The following is a 14824-nucleotide window of genomic DNA, read 5'->3' on the forward strand; positions in this document are numbered from 1 at the left end:
ACAAGCATCTGAGATCTTTCCAGGGCCTTGGAGATACTAAAAGTCTATGAAGCTTTGTGGAGGACATCAGAGAGGACCTAAGGAAAATGCTGTTTGAAACTGAAAGAAGGGGAAACCTTCTGGTTAGCAGCAAGATTGTCACCAGCAGTAATGTGGAAAAGAGAAAACCTATGTAATGAATTCCATGATAGAGCAGAATACTGAAAATGTCGCCAGGCTCTTTCTTGCTACCTATGATAAATGCTAAAGGGGAAAGATGTCCAAAGAACAATATATTAAATATAAAGGAGCCAGGGCCTGCTGGCCCCCAAACAAAAGCGTTTCTCATTCCCAGCCTCTCCAGATGCCCCCCACCCCCCAAAAAAATTCTCCAACTGAGAAAAAACCTCAGGCTTTTATTACTTGATTTTAAGACTTACTATAAAGCTATAGTAATCAAGACAGTGTGGTACTGGTGAAAGGCCAGACACATAGATCAATGGAGCAGAATAGAGAGCCAGGAAAAATAGACCCACTCATATGCGGTCAATTGATTTTCAACCGATGTGCAAAGGCAATTCAATAGAGAAAGGGTAGTTTTTCCAACAAATAGTGCTAGAACTGGATGTCCATCTGCAAAGGAAAAAATAAAAGCACATCTCTAGACAAAAATTAACTTGAAACAGATCATAGACCTAAATGTAAAATCTCAAGGTATAGAACTTCAAGGGGAGGACATCAGAGAAAATCTTTGTGGCTTAAGAAAGACTTCTTGTATAGGACACAAATCATAAAACTGGTAAAGTGGACTTCATCAAAATTTCAAACTTTCTGCTCTTTCAAAGTCACCGTCAGGAAAATGAAAAGCCAAGAAGCTACATACAGGGAGAAAGTACTTGCAAAACACATTTTTTTTAAAAAAAGATTTTATTTATTTACTTATTTGACACAGAGAGAAAGATCACAAGTAGACAGAGAGACAGGCAGAGAGAGAGGGGGAAGCAGGCTCCCCACCCAGCAGAGAGCCCGATGCAGGGCTCGATCCTAGGACCCTGAGATCATGACTTGAGCCGAAAGCAGAGGCTTAACCCACTGAGCCACCCAGGACCCCCTCAAACACATATCTTAAGAAGGATTGGTAACTAGGATAAATAGAGTAAAAAAATTCTCAAAACTCAATTTTTTAAAAATTGTTTTATTATGAAACAAACAAAGCGATTTAGAATGGGCAAAAGACTATCTGTTCTCTATTGAATTGCTTTTGCACTTTTATTAAAAATCATCTGTCCGTTTATATGGGGGTCTATTTCTGACTCTATCCTGTTTCATTGATCTATGTGTCTATCTTTGCACCAATATGACACTGTCTTCAATACAGTAGTTTTATAAGTCTTGAAATCAGTAATGTTAGTTCTCCAACTTTGTTATTACTTTTCAACCTTATTTTGACTATACTAGGTCCTTTGCATTTCCATATGAATTTTAGAATCAGCTTGTCAGTTTCTACAAAAAGCCTGCTAGGATTTTTTTTTTAAGCCTGCTAGGATTTTGATCAGGATTGTATTAAATTTATAGTTCGATTTGAGCATTGACATCTCAACAAAATTGAGTCTTCTGACCCATGAACAAGGTTGTATCTCTCCATTTATTTAGGTCTCTTAAAATTTTTCTCGATAATATTTTGCAGTTTCAGTCTGAGTCTTATGCATCTTTTGTCAGATTTATCCCTAAATATTTCTTACTTTTGATATTATTGTAAAGGGTATTGTTTTTTAAGACTCCAATTTCCAACTGTTTATTTCCTGTATAAAGAAATGCAATTGAGTTTTGTATAATGATCTTGTATCCTGCAACCTTGCTAAACTTACTAGTTTTGGTAGCTTCCATCAGGCCTTTCTTTGTGGGTTGATGTCATCTTCAAATTTTACTTCTTCACCAATATAATGTCTTTTATTTCTCGTGTTTGCCTTATCAAACTATGACCTCCAGTACAAAGTTGAATAGAAATGGTGAGGTGATAGGGCGCCTGGGTGGCTCAGTGGGTTAAGCCGCTGCCTTCGGCTCAGGTCATGATCTCAGGGCCCTGGGATCGAGTCCCGCACCGGGCTCTCTGCTCAGCAGGGAGCCTGCTTCCTCCTTCTCTCTGCCTGCCTCTCTGTCTACTTGTGATCTCTCTCTGTCAAATAAATAAAATCTTAAAAAAAAAAATGGTGAGGTGATAGAAGACATTCTACAACTAATCCATATCTGTTTATCATATATATATGTGGATATATAAAAGTGTATATAGTGTATATATATACACACACATAAAACGGTTCCCAGGCCTAAATATAAAACTACAAAACTTTCTGAAGAAAGAAATACTTTTGAGACCTTGGATTATTAAGCAAAGATTCCTTAAATATAACACCAAAATCATGAACCATTAAAAACCTGGTAAATTAGATTTTATGAAATTTTTATATTTCTTCTCTTTAAATAACACTATTGAAAAAATGAAAACAGGGGCACCTGGGTGGCTCAATCATTAAATGTCTGCCTTCAGCTCATGTCATGATCCCAGGGTCCTGGGATGGTGCCCTGCATTGGGCTCCCTGCTTGGCAGGAAGCCTGCTTCCCCCCTCCCACTCCCCCTGCTTGTATTCCTCTCCCAATGTGTCTCTCTGCCCAATAAATAAATGTTTAAAATCTTAAAATAAAAACACTTCAAGGCATAGACTAGGAGAAAATATTTGGAAGTCACATATCTGAAAAATAACTTGTATACACAATATATAAAGAACTTTCAAAATTAAATAATAAGAAAATAAGCCATGCAATTTTTTAACTGGGCAAAAGATTTGAACAGACATTTCACCAAAGATATGTACAGATGGCAAATAAACACACGGACAGACGCTTAGTATCATTAGATTCCTGGGGGAAATGCAGATTACAAATGCAGTGAGATGAGGCACCTGGGTGGCTCAGTGGGTTAAAGCCTCTGTCCTAATCTCAGGGTCCTGGGATCGAGCCCCACATTGGGCTATCTGCTCAGCAGGGAGCCTGCTTTTCCCTCTCTCTCTGCCTGCCTCTCTGCCTACTTGTGATCTCTGTCTGCCAAATAAATAAATAAATGAAATCCTTAAAAAAACAAACAATCAAATGCAGTGAGAAACTACCAGCCACCTACTAGAATGGCTAAATTCAAAAGACTAGTGGGTTGAGTAGTGTCCTTCTAAAATGCATGTCCACTGAAACCTCAGAATGTGACCTTATTTGGGAACAGAGTCTTCACAGATATAATTAGTTATAGCAAGGTCCTACTGGATTAGGGTAGTGCCTAATCCAAGGAGTGGTGTCCTTAAGAAATGTGAAGACACCTTGATTCCAGACTTCTAGCTTCCAGGTCTTTGAGAGAACACATTTCTGTTGTTTTAAGCTCCCCAGTTTGTGGCAGCCTGTTACAGGGACCCTTGGAATCTAATTTATAGACCAGTCCACATGTTGGCAAGGATGTGGAGGGAACTGAAACTCTCACACAGTGCTGATGGGAATGGACGATAGTACAACCACTTTGGAAAACAGTTGGGCAAGTTTCTTAAAAAGTTAAATATATGCCTGCCATATAATCTAGCCATTCTGCGCCTAGGTGTTTACCCGAGAGAGAGAGAGAGAAAAGTTGTGGGAGGCAAAATAATGCTCTTCCCAAAGATGCCCATGTCCAAAGCCTCAGAATCTATAAATATGTTATGTTACATATCAAAAGGGACTTTGCAGGTCTGATCAAGTTAAGGACCTTGAGACAGGGAGATGGGCGTGGGTGATTCAGGTGGGCCCAGTGTAATCTCAAGGGTCACTGTAAGTGAAAGAGCAGAGCAGAAGAGTAAGTATCAGAGTGAGGCCTGGTGAGAAGCCTTGACTGCCCATGACTACCTTTGAAGATGGAGGAATGACCAATAAGTTTTATTTTTTTTTTAATTTTATTTATTTATTTGTCAGGGGGGGGGGGAGTGAGAGCGAGCACAGGCAGACAGAGTGGCAGGCAGAGGCAGAGGGAGAAGCAGGCTCCCTGCCGAGCAAGGAGCCCGATGTGGGACTCGATCCCAGGACGCTGGGATCATGACCTGAGCTGAAGGCAGTCAATTAACCAACTGAGCCACCCAGGTGTCCCTGGACCAGTAAGTTTTTTTTTTTTTAAGATTTTATTTATTTATTTGACAGAGAGAGATCACAAGTAGGCAGAGAGGCAGGCAGAGAGAGAGAGAGGAGGAAGCAGGCTCCCTGCTGAGCAGAGAGCCCGATGCGGGACTCGATCCAAGGACCCTGAGATTATGACCTGAGCCGAAGGCAGCGGCTTAACCTACTGAGCCACCCAGGTGTCCCTGGATTAGTAAGTTTTAAAAAGAAATTTCTGGTGGCTTCTAGAAGCTAGAAAAAGCAAGGGAACAGATTCTCCCCCAGAGCCTCTAGAAGGAATGCACATTTGCTGACACCTTGATTTTCACCTAGTGAAACCCATTTCGGACCTCTGACCCCCCAGAAATATAAAATAATAAATATGTGTTGTTTTAAGTCACTGCATTTGTGGTAGTTCATCATGGCAACTATAGGAAACCAACATGAAGACACGTATCCATACAAAGCCTTGTGTACCAATACCATACAGCTTTATTTGTAATAGCCAATTACCCATCAACAGGTGAATGAATAAAAGAATCATGGAATATCCATGCAATAGAATTAGCCATATACCATATGATTCTTTCCGTATGGCATTCTGGAAAAGGCAGAACTAGAAGGACAGAAAACAAAAGAGGGATGGGGTGTCTGGCTGACTTGGTTGGTAGAGCATGTGACCCTTGATCTCGGGGTCATGAGAGCCCTAGTTTGGATGTAGAGATGACCTAAAAATAAAAACCTTAAAAGAAATACAAAGCAAAGAGGGCTTCCAGGGCTGGGGTGGGTAATGGAAGTGATTCAAGAGGTGTAACAGAACAATTTAGGGTGATAGAAATGCCCTATACTTAAATTGTAATGGTAGTTATACACTTTTATGCATTTGTTAGAATTTACACAACTGTACCCCCAAAAAAGGTGGGTTTTACTGTATGTAAAGTCTGCCTCAATAAATCTGACTTAGTAAAAGGAGAGGGAAGAGGGGCGCCTGGTTGGCTCAGTGGGTTAAGCCGCTGCCTTCAGCTCAGGTTATGATCTCAGGGTCTGGGATCGAGCCCCACATCGGGCTCTCTGCTCAGCAGGGAGCCTGCTTCCTCCTCTCTCTGCCTGCCTCTCTGCCTACTTGTGATCTCTGTGTGTCAAATAAATAAATAAAATCTTTAAAAAAAAAAAAAGGAGAGGGAAGAGATGTAGTAAAGGTGGTGGGGGGGGGGGACAACTGAAGAAAACAATGGAAGGAAGGAGAGGGGAAGAAAAGAAGAAGAGTCTTGGGCCAAATATCAAATCCAGGTTGGAACTATGAGTTCCTTGGTTAAGGCACCGGAAATATACAACACAGTGCCTTATTGAACCTTTTAAGTAGACAAAAGCCCCTTTAGAGATAAAGGCCATGCCTCACAGATACTCTCCTCTGTACAAACAGGCTTCTAAGAATCTTAAAGGTAGTTGCCTCAATGAGAGCCTGAGGTAGAGAAGGGTTTATCTTAAGGTGTTGTTATTTTGGCTTTTCTTGCATGGTATGAGCCTCAGTAAGATTTGTAGAAAACTCACAACGTTTTTAATAGAATTGCACTAGTGGAAGCAGCACCAGCTGGGACTAAAAGGAACAGAAACACTGCAAAATGAAATGAGGTCTTTGGATTCCAAACCTTCTATGGGTAGGAAGTAAGCTGAGAAAATAACTCAGCTGCAAACACAGGCTATATTTTATGGAAAAAGAAGGACGGCTCAGAGTCGTACCCAGGAAGCAATACTGGGTCCTAACCCAGGAACGGGCAACATCTGCCCAGCTGGATTCAGAAGTGCTATGGACCAGTGACTGCTGTATACCTCCCATTTCCTCCCTCTTTGAATGGATATGTCCATATCAATTATCCTATGCAAGTCCCCCCATTGTATGTTGGGTGCGGGAGGCAGATGACGTGCTCTTTAGTTCACATATCTTCAGGTCAAAAGAAGCTTTCTAGGAGCCATACCCAAGGCATTATGTTTGGAAATTTTCATCTGTACATGGACTTGAGATCCTGCATCTTGGCTCTGAGCCTGAATCCTAACGGGTTAAAACTTCAGGGAAATCTTGGAGGGATGTATTTTGCATTTGAGTGGGGTGTGAATTATTTGAACCAGAGAGAAAACTTGGAAGATTATATTTTCAAAAAATGGCTGCAATAATATTTCCCATTCCATGTGCTCTTCTAGCATGCTGCCACTCCCCCATCAACAGGTGGAATCTATGCCCTATCCCCTTGAACTTGGGTTGGCCTTTATGACTGCCCGGACAAATGAAGTACAGCAAAAGTGACTGTGTGACTTCTGAAGCTAAGTCCCAGAAATACCATACCCTTTCACCTTTATCTCTTGGGATACTCCCTCTTGAAACCCATCCACCATGATGGGAGGAAGTCCAAGTGGCCCTAGCAGAGGTTCCCATGGAGAGGACCTGACATTGTCAGTCTAGCGCCTGGCCGAGTGGCTAGCTAACAGCACCAAGATGCCAGCCACATGCGTGAGCTGTCTTAGAAGGATTCTAACACTGAGCTACCTCACCTGAAGCCCCTTGGAGCAAACATAAGCCAACCCCACTGGTTCCTGTCCAAATTGCTGATTCATGAGTGATAGAAATGAGGACTGTTTTTTTTCAAGCCCTTAAAGTATGGGGTGGTTTGTTACATAGTAATAAATAAATAGAGTCCTTACTTAGAGGTATAGAGCCAATGCAATAAGAAAAGATTAATAGATGAATACTTCAAAATGTAAAACGTCTGCATATGAAAGAAGAAGTCATAAAGCTAAGAGGCAAAGTTAAAAGTTAAGGACATTCACTTCGGGGGACATACCCCAAAGAACTGAAAGCAGGGATGCAGACACAGGTTTCTACGTCATGTTCATATTAGCATTATAGACAACAGCCGAAGTTCACTGAGGCCTGAATAGATAAACTAAATCTGGTCTAGCCATACAGGGGAATATCATCTAGCCTTTAAAAAGAAGGAGATTGGGGCACCTGGCTGGCTCAGTGGGTTAAAGCCTCTGCCTTTGGCTCAGGTCATGGTCTCGGGGTCCTGGGATCGAGCCCCACATCGGGCTCTCTGCTCAGTGGGGAGCCTGCTTCCCCCCACACACTCCTCTCTCTGTCTGCTGCCTGCCTGCCTGTGATCTCTGTCAAACAAATAGATGAAATCTTAAAATAAAGAAATAAATAAAATTATTTAAAAAGAAAAAAAGGAAGGAAACTCTAACCTATGCTACAGCATCTATAAGCCATGAAGTCATTATGCTAAGTGAAAGAACCCAGTCACCAAGGGACAATTATGGTATGACTCCTACCTACTTGAGGTTTCTGGAATAGTCAAAGTCAAAGAGGCAGAAAGAAGAGTAGAAGTTACCAGGGGCCGAGGGAAGGGAAGATTGGGAAGTCGGTGTTTAGTGGGTACAAAGTTTACTTTGGGAGGATTAAAAATTTCTGGAGACAGATGGGTGTGGTGGCCACTGAGCCCTCTGCGTGCGCCGAAGGCCCCTGAACGGTACACTAAAAATGGTTACAACGATATATTTAATACACAAATGTTTTACCGCAATAAAAATGAAATAAAGACACGGAAAACTGGAAAAATACTTGCAATGTATTTGCAAAAAGAAAAAAATAACTGTAATACAGTCCTTTTTTTTTTTTTAAATGTGAGATGTGACAGAATGCTGCAATGCAATACAAGAAGAATGAGGACGTAGAGGAGGGGAAATCAAGATGGCTAAAAAGCACTTTGGAAATATATTCAAGCTCTCAAGTAAGCGGTTTTAGTGAGGGTGTGGGAGAATGTAGAGCTGGTGTGTAAATGAGCATCTTTTCTGGAAGGCAGTTTGGTTCCATGCATCAGATCTCTTTAGAAAGTGCCATTACCCTCACAATTGCACTACTAGGAATTAATTCCAAAGAAGTAGTCAGATAAGATACAAGGGTAGCGATGGAGAGTGGCTTATAATCGGGCAAAAATTTGACTCAGCCTAGAGGTCCAGGCAGAGGGGGCTTGCGAAGAAATGCCGGCACATCGGATCACAGTGCAACCTTTCGAAAGGATACATTTAAAAAGGATACATTCTGCTCTATTTATTGACATGCAGAGGTGTTCATGACATATTTTAAGTGTAAAAAAATGCAGAATAAGAAGCAATATGTACAGTACGGGGGCGGGGGAGGGCATGAGTCTGAATACATTAGAAGTCTAGAAGAAATGCTCTTTTCTGGGTGGGGGAGCTCGAGACAGTTTTTTTTTTCTTCTTCTTCTTTAGACTCATCTGCATTTTCTAACCTTTATTTGGCTATGAGCATATATTACTTCTATCAGAAAATTTTAGGCAGACCTTTTTTCTTTCTTTCTTTCTTTTTTTTTTTTTTTTTTTACAACTAAAGAAAAGCACAGATGTGGTTCTGGCTGGAAACTGAAAACACTCCTATGAATCCCACGGCTGTTCTCATCTGTGGATCTCAAAACACGTCCTGAAACATCTGCTGAAGTCTTGGCAGACCCTAAAGTTGTCTTGGGCAAAGTCGTCTTGCCTGGGAGTGTCCTTGAAGGAGAGCCCCTGATCTCAGGTCTGTCCCCACAGCTCACTTACGGACCTTCCTGGAGTCTTCCAGCGACCGGGGGGCGGTGCAGTCAGGTTCCTGAGGATCCACAGTCTCATTCCCTGCCCCTTCCCGGTGCTGTGCTCACTGCTTGCTGTTGCTTCTTCGTGCCTCAAGTTGGTGGCACATAGCTGCCCTGAGCAGAGATGGTCAAACCACACCTCCAGATGCCAACCTTCTCCGAGCAGCCCATTTCTTTGTTCTCTGGATACCGGATGCTGGCTCCCTGGGAATGCTGGGAGTTCCCATCCTGGACATCTGGGGGAGCTCATCAAGGCAGGGAAGGATGCCGTGGGAGAAGCTGAAGGAGTCTGGGAATGTGGTGCATCTCTGAATGAGTTCTTCTTTGCCACGTGTGCGTTCTGGGTTATGTGACCCCGCTGGTGGCCTTTTCCTTTAACCTCTTGATCTGTAGAATGTGCATACTGGACTTCTCTCTAGCGGCTCATCGAGGTAGAATAGCAACGCTGCTAGAAATACCACCAGCACGAATATTAACTCCTACTTCCTGAAAACCTGCTATGTGCCCAGCCCTGGACCATACACTTGCAGAAACTGCTCACTTAATCTTCATGATGCCGTGAGGTGGGGACTGTGATTGCACCTGTCTGACAGATGGGGAAACTAAGGCTCCAAGAGGCGAGGTGTGCTGCCCAGAGTCTCACATGGAGGAGGGAGTACAGAGTGGGCTCAAGCCCTGTTGCCTGTCTCCCACCCCCACGCTGGGACCATGTTCTGCTCTCTCCTTCCTCTTCCCCCACCAACCCCCCTCACCGCGCTCCCATCTCATGCCTTCCTCTGGCTTGTCTCTTCCTTTTGCCCCTCCTTCCTGAACAAGCTCGAAAGTGACGCCCTCTGCTAGGAGTGCGGAGCCCACAGAGAAGGGAGCTGCTGAAGTCTGTCTCCCTGCCCAGCCCCGCTCAGTCTGATCCTGCCCTCGACGAAACGCTCCATGCAGCGTTGTTTATAGTGGCCGAACCCCCGGCTGTCCATCCGCAAGGGATCGAATAAATAACTCGAGACTTCTGCACCATGGAAATCTCTGCAGCCGTTGCAAAGAGCAAAGTAGCCCCTTAGAGAACAATATCGAAGATATATTAAGTGAAGAAAGCAAGAACAGAAGACATGTTTTAAACTAGCCCTTTTGATTTTTTTTAAATGTGTAACATGATCTTAATTTGATTGATTGATTGATTATTGTTATGACAGTATTCTTTTTTTAATGAGGTAAAATTCACATAATATAAAATTAACCCGTCTTAAAGTAGAAAACTCGGTAGCATTTAGTACATTCATGATGTTGTACCACCATTGCCTCTAATTCCAAAACATTTTCATCATCCCAAAGGAAACCCCATACCCATTATATAGTCCCCTCCCCCAGCCCCTTGCAACCACCAATCTGCTTTCTGTCCCTATGGCTTTTCCCAGTCTGGGTATTTCATATAAAGAGAATTATATAGCATGTGACCTCTTGGGTCTGGCTTCTTTCACAAAGCATCCTGTTTTCAGGGTTCACCCACGTTGTAGCAGGCGTCAGCGCTTCCTTCTTCTTGAAAGCTGACTAATATGCCATTGTCTGGGTAGAGCACATTTCGTTTGTCCATTTCTCAGTCGCTGGACCTTGGGTTGTTTCCACCGTTTGGCTATTGCGAATAGTGCTCCTATGAACGTTTGTGAACAAGATTTTAATCAAGGACCTGCTTTCAATTCTTTTGGGTCTACGTCTAGGAGTGGGACTGCTGGGCCATATAGTAATTCTGTTTAACTTTTTGAGGAAATGCCAAACTGTCTTCTGCAGCAATTGTGCCATTTTACATTCCCACTAGCAATTTGCAAGGGTTTCAAGTTCTCCACATCCTCATCAACACTTTCTTTTCCGGGTTCTTTTTTTTTTTTTTTTTTTTTTAACAGCCATCCTGATGGGTGTAACGTGACATTTCATTATGGTTTTGATTGCATTTCCCTAATAGCTAATGATGTTGGTATCTTTTCATGTGCTTCTTGGCCATGTCTATTCAAGTCTTTGGCCCATTTTTAAAATTGGGTTATTTATCACTTTGTTGTCGATTTGTGAGAGTTCTTCATTTAGTCTTCAACCATATGCATGTTTATGTATGTCCATTTAGGGAACAGCACTCATAAATGTTTAATGAGCACCTTCTATGTGCTAGCACCCGGACAGTGGTAGACAAGACAGACAAAAATCCTTGCCTATAAGGAACTTCAAGTCTAATAGGGGAGACCGAAAATAAGGAAGCAAATAAATAAGACAAGACCTGTTCGGATTGCCCTATGTGCTAAGAAGGAAGTAAGCAAGACAACGTGATTGAGTCAGAGGAGGACTTCTTTACTCTGGGGGTCGGAGGGAGGGGCTCTCTCTCAGGAGGGGTCCTTTGGGCTCAGACACACAGAGGACAAAGAACCAACTGAGTGAAGATCTGAGAGAAGGGCTCCAGGGCCCAAGGACAGCTGGTGCAAAGGCACTGAGGCCAAATGAGCCTGGTGTTCTTGAGGACAAGCAAGAAGGCCAGTGTGACTAGAGCAGAGTGAGCACAGGGGAGAGAGATGTGTCACTAAAAGTAGAAATGTGGACAGGAGCTGGACCATGTCTAAAACCTGGACCCCCATAATCGATTATGGCAACTTCTGCAGAGATAGGACCCTTCCGTTTCTACTTTCCACACTTCTCTTGTGTTTGGTTTTTATAAGAAGCAAATATTGCTTTGGTGAGAAAAATTAATATAAAAAGCAATCCATGCCCAATATAGAAAAAATTAATATAGAAATGTGTAAAGAAGAAAATTAAAATAAAAATTACCCATATGGCCAGCCCCTGGAGACAAACCCTCCTACAGGATATTTATTTTTCTTCAGAAAAGGCAATTTCACACGAAGGATCACATCTTCAGGCCACCAGAGGGTCCCCCTGAAGCCGGCCCAAATGTCTTCATGACAAACACATAGATCTCACATATAAAAGACTTCAAAGGGTGCACGAACTTCGGGCCAGCATTTTGTAGAAGTGCTTCCTAAGGAAATAATCAGATACTTGGACAATGAAAAAATGTTACAGGAATGGTGGCTGCATCACCATTTTATAAAGAAAGATGGAAAACAGTCAAAATGCTATTACAGGGGAAAAATGAATGAGTAAAATATGGGGTATCCATAAATGGGACATTTTAAAGCTGATATGTGGATCAATATTTATTGACACAGAACAAACTTCTGGTTACATAAGTAAACAGACAAGTGGCTGTGAAACGAACTGTATGAGTGAAATGCCTCCCCCTGTTTCGTTAAAAAAAAAAAAAAGGAACATATATGGACATCTGTATAACCGTGTGCTTAAAAATAGACCACAAAAATATACACCAACAAGTTATTTCTGAGAAGAGAGATTACGGATGATAATTTTCTTCTTCAACATCTGATTTTCCCACAGTAGGTAAATATCACTTTTTGCACTTCTTGAAACTGTAAACTAGATTATGCCAGCATGACCTTGGTCCTCGCCGTTAGGTCCCTCTGCCTAGAATGTTCTCCGTCAGCTGTTCTCCACTTCCTCCAAGTCTTAGCTCAAACGTCATTTTCTCCAGGAACCTTCCTGACCACTTTATTTAAAATCATGCACACGCACCTCTCTCACTTCCCTCTTGCTATATAGTATTTCCTTCTTTTATTCCACAGAAGAACATAAACATTTCTAACCTAATATGCAATTCGCTTATTATGTTCAGCACCTCTGATCTCCTCCCCACTTCTTCCTACCTAGATCAGGTCCAGAGAAATAGGTATCTTTGTCTATTTTGATCCCTCTTGATTCAGAGAGTCTAAAGCAGGGCTTGGAGCATAGTAGGAGTTCAATAAATACTGGAGGGATGAGTGAATGAATGAAAGAGAGACAAACAAGCAAATGGTTTTTCTTTACAAGAACTTTCATCCTCGCCCTTCTGATTTTCAAAAGTGGTGGAATGAGACGGGTCTGGCTGGCCTGCGAGGGACAGGGGGAGAAAAGATGTCCCTCTCATCTTTCCATATTCCTTCTCCCTGAATTTGCCTGTGAGCAGACCCAGCTGGGCTGAGCCCTAAAGTTGCACCGCCCCCTGCTGGGAAATGTGAAGAACTGCAGTGCTCAGCTGATGGCCCAGATGCATTTCAAATAATTAAGCCTGAGAATTTGGAAAGGAACCGGGTGGAGGAGGCTCCTGGGTTCTCCTCTGGACCATTAGATAAGTCTGTGGGGGACTTTCCAGGCTGGAAGAGGGGCTAAGAAGGAATTGGGGCCCAGTTGCACGGCTCTGAGTCCTAATTCAGGCCAAGTCCATCCCTCACAATGGATGGATTTCTCCTGTTGAAAAATTTGGTCTGGCCTGACCTTGATGGAAATCAGCCATAATTCTCAGTCAATCAAGCCTCCAGTAATCTTTTCTTAAACTTCTGGTTTCTCTAGAGTCAGTTCAAGTCCAGAGTTTTTCCCCGGTTTTGCGTTTAGCATGTATTCTTCTATCCAACCCACGCCACAAAACAATAATTTTAAACCCAATTTTTACCCAGACTTGTAAATGGATGTGCAAGTCCAGTTACAGAAGAGGAAGTGGATTGGCCAGATTTGTTCACTGACTTGGCATTTGTACGGGGCAGTCACTGTGGGCGAGACATGGTGCTCCGAGCTGGGAACACAGCGAGAAAAAGACAAAAATCTCAGCCTCCATGAAGTTGATATTCTAGTGGGGAAACAGAGGCTTCTTCCATAAATAAATTCCAATATCTAATTTAACTCTGTAGTAAGGGGTCTGAAAGGGAAAAGCAGGATGTTGTGAAAAAGAGAAGCAGAGGTAGACTTTGATTTGGGTGGGGTCCACATGAGGACATGATATTTAAATCTGAATTCTTTTCCTAGTAGCCAGAAGCAGTCTTGGTGGAGGAAATTTCCAGGATTTCAGCCTCAGCAAAGCATCTCCTCAGAGAGGAATAATTTGTCCATTTTAGTAAATGTTTGCTCTGTGGGATACGGTTTAGCAGAGTGGTCTAGAATCGGGATCTTGGGTTCATGTTCTGGCTTTGCCGGATTCTTTAATTTCCACATCCTTTGTCCCATAGACTTATGAAGGATTTAATGAGATAATAGAAATAAGGCAACTAATACAGTGCCTGACAAGTAGTCAGGACTCGGTACATATTAATTGTTATTCTAAAAAGGCTCTGAGAACTTTTTTTAAAAGATTTTATTTATTTATTTGACACAGAGAGAGAGATCACAAGTAGGCAGAGAGGCAGGCAGAGGGAGATGGGGAAGCAGGCTCCCCGCTGAGCAGAGAGTCCCATTCGGGCCTCGATCCCAGGACCCTGAGATCATGACCTGAGCCGAAGGCAGAGGCTTTAACCCACTGAGCCACCCAGGCACCCCTGAGAACTTCTATAATGGAGGAACTTATTTAACTACACGCTTTGGCTAGAGAAACTTCTGGTTACAGAACATCTTATATTCCACCATATATTTCTGGGAAAAATTACTTCAGCTGTTTTGTAGGGGATGGGGTGAGCTGTGCCTACCCCAAATCCATTTGCCACCCTTTTTCTTGCTAACAGAACTCTGTCTCCATTCAGGTTTTGGCCAAAGAGCCTTTGATCTCAAGGAAAGTAGGCCAGGCTTGGTCTAGACATGGGCACCTCACCTTGTTTTGGTGGATGAAATGTATGGAGACTCTCCTGGAGGGCTTCTAAAAAAGATATTTCCCTCGGGTGCCTGGGTGGCTCAGTGGGTTAAGCCGCTGCCTTTGGCTCAGGTCATGATCTCAGGGTCCTGGGATCGAGTCCCGCATCGGGCTCTCTGCTCAGCAGGGAGTCGGCTTCCTCCTCTCTCTCTCTGCCTGCCTCTCTGCCTACTTGTGATCTCTCTCTGTCAAATAAATAAATAAAATCTTTTTTTTAAAAAAAAAGAGATTTCCCTCCTTGACCGGAAGTAGACAGGCTACTTGGATCCGTGGCCACTGTCTTGGTAGCGTTAAGGGAAAGCCAATAGAATCACAGAAACACCACCAGGATCTCTGATCC

The sequence above is a fragment of the Mustela nivalis genome, assembly GCF_964662115.1.
Source record: "Mustela nivalis genome assembly, chromosome: 14".
NCBI lineage: Eukaryota > Metazoa > Chordata > Mammalia > Carnivora > Mustelidae > Mustela > Mustela nivalis.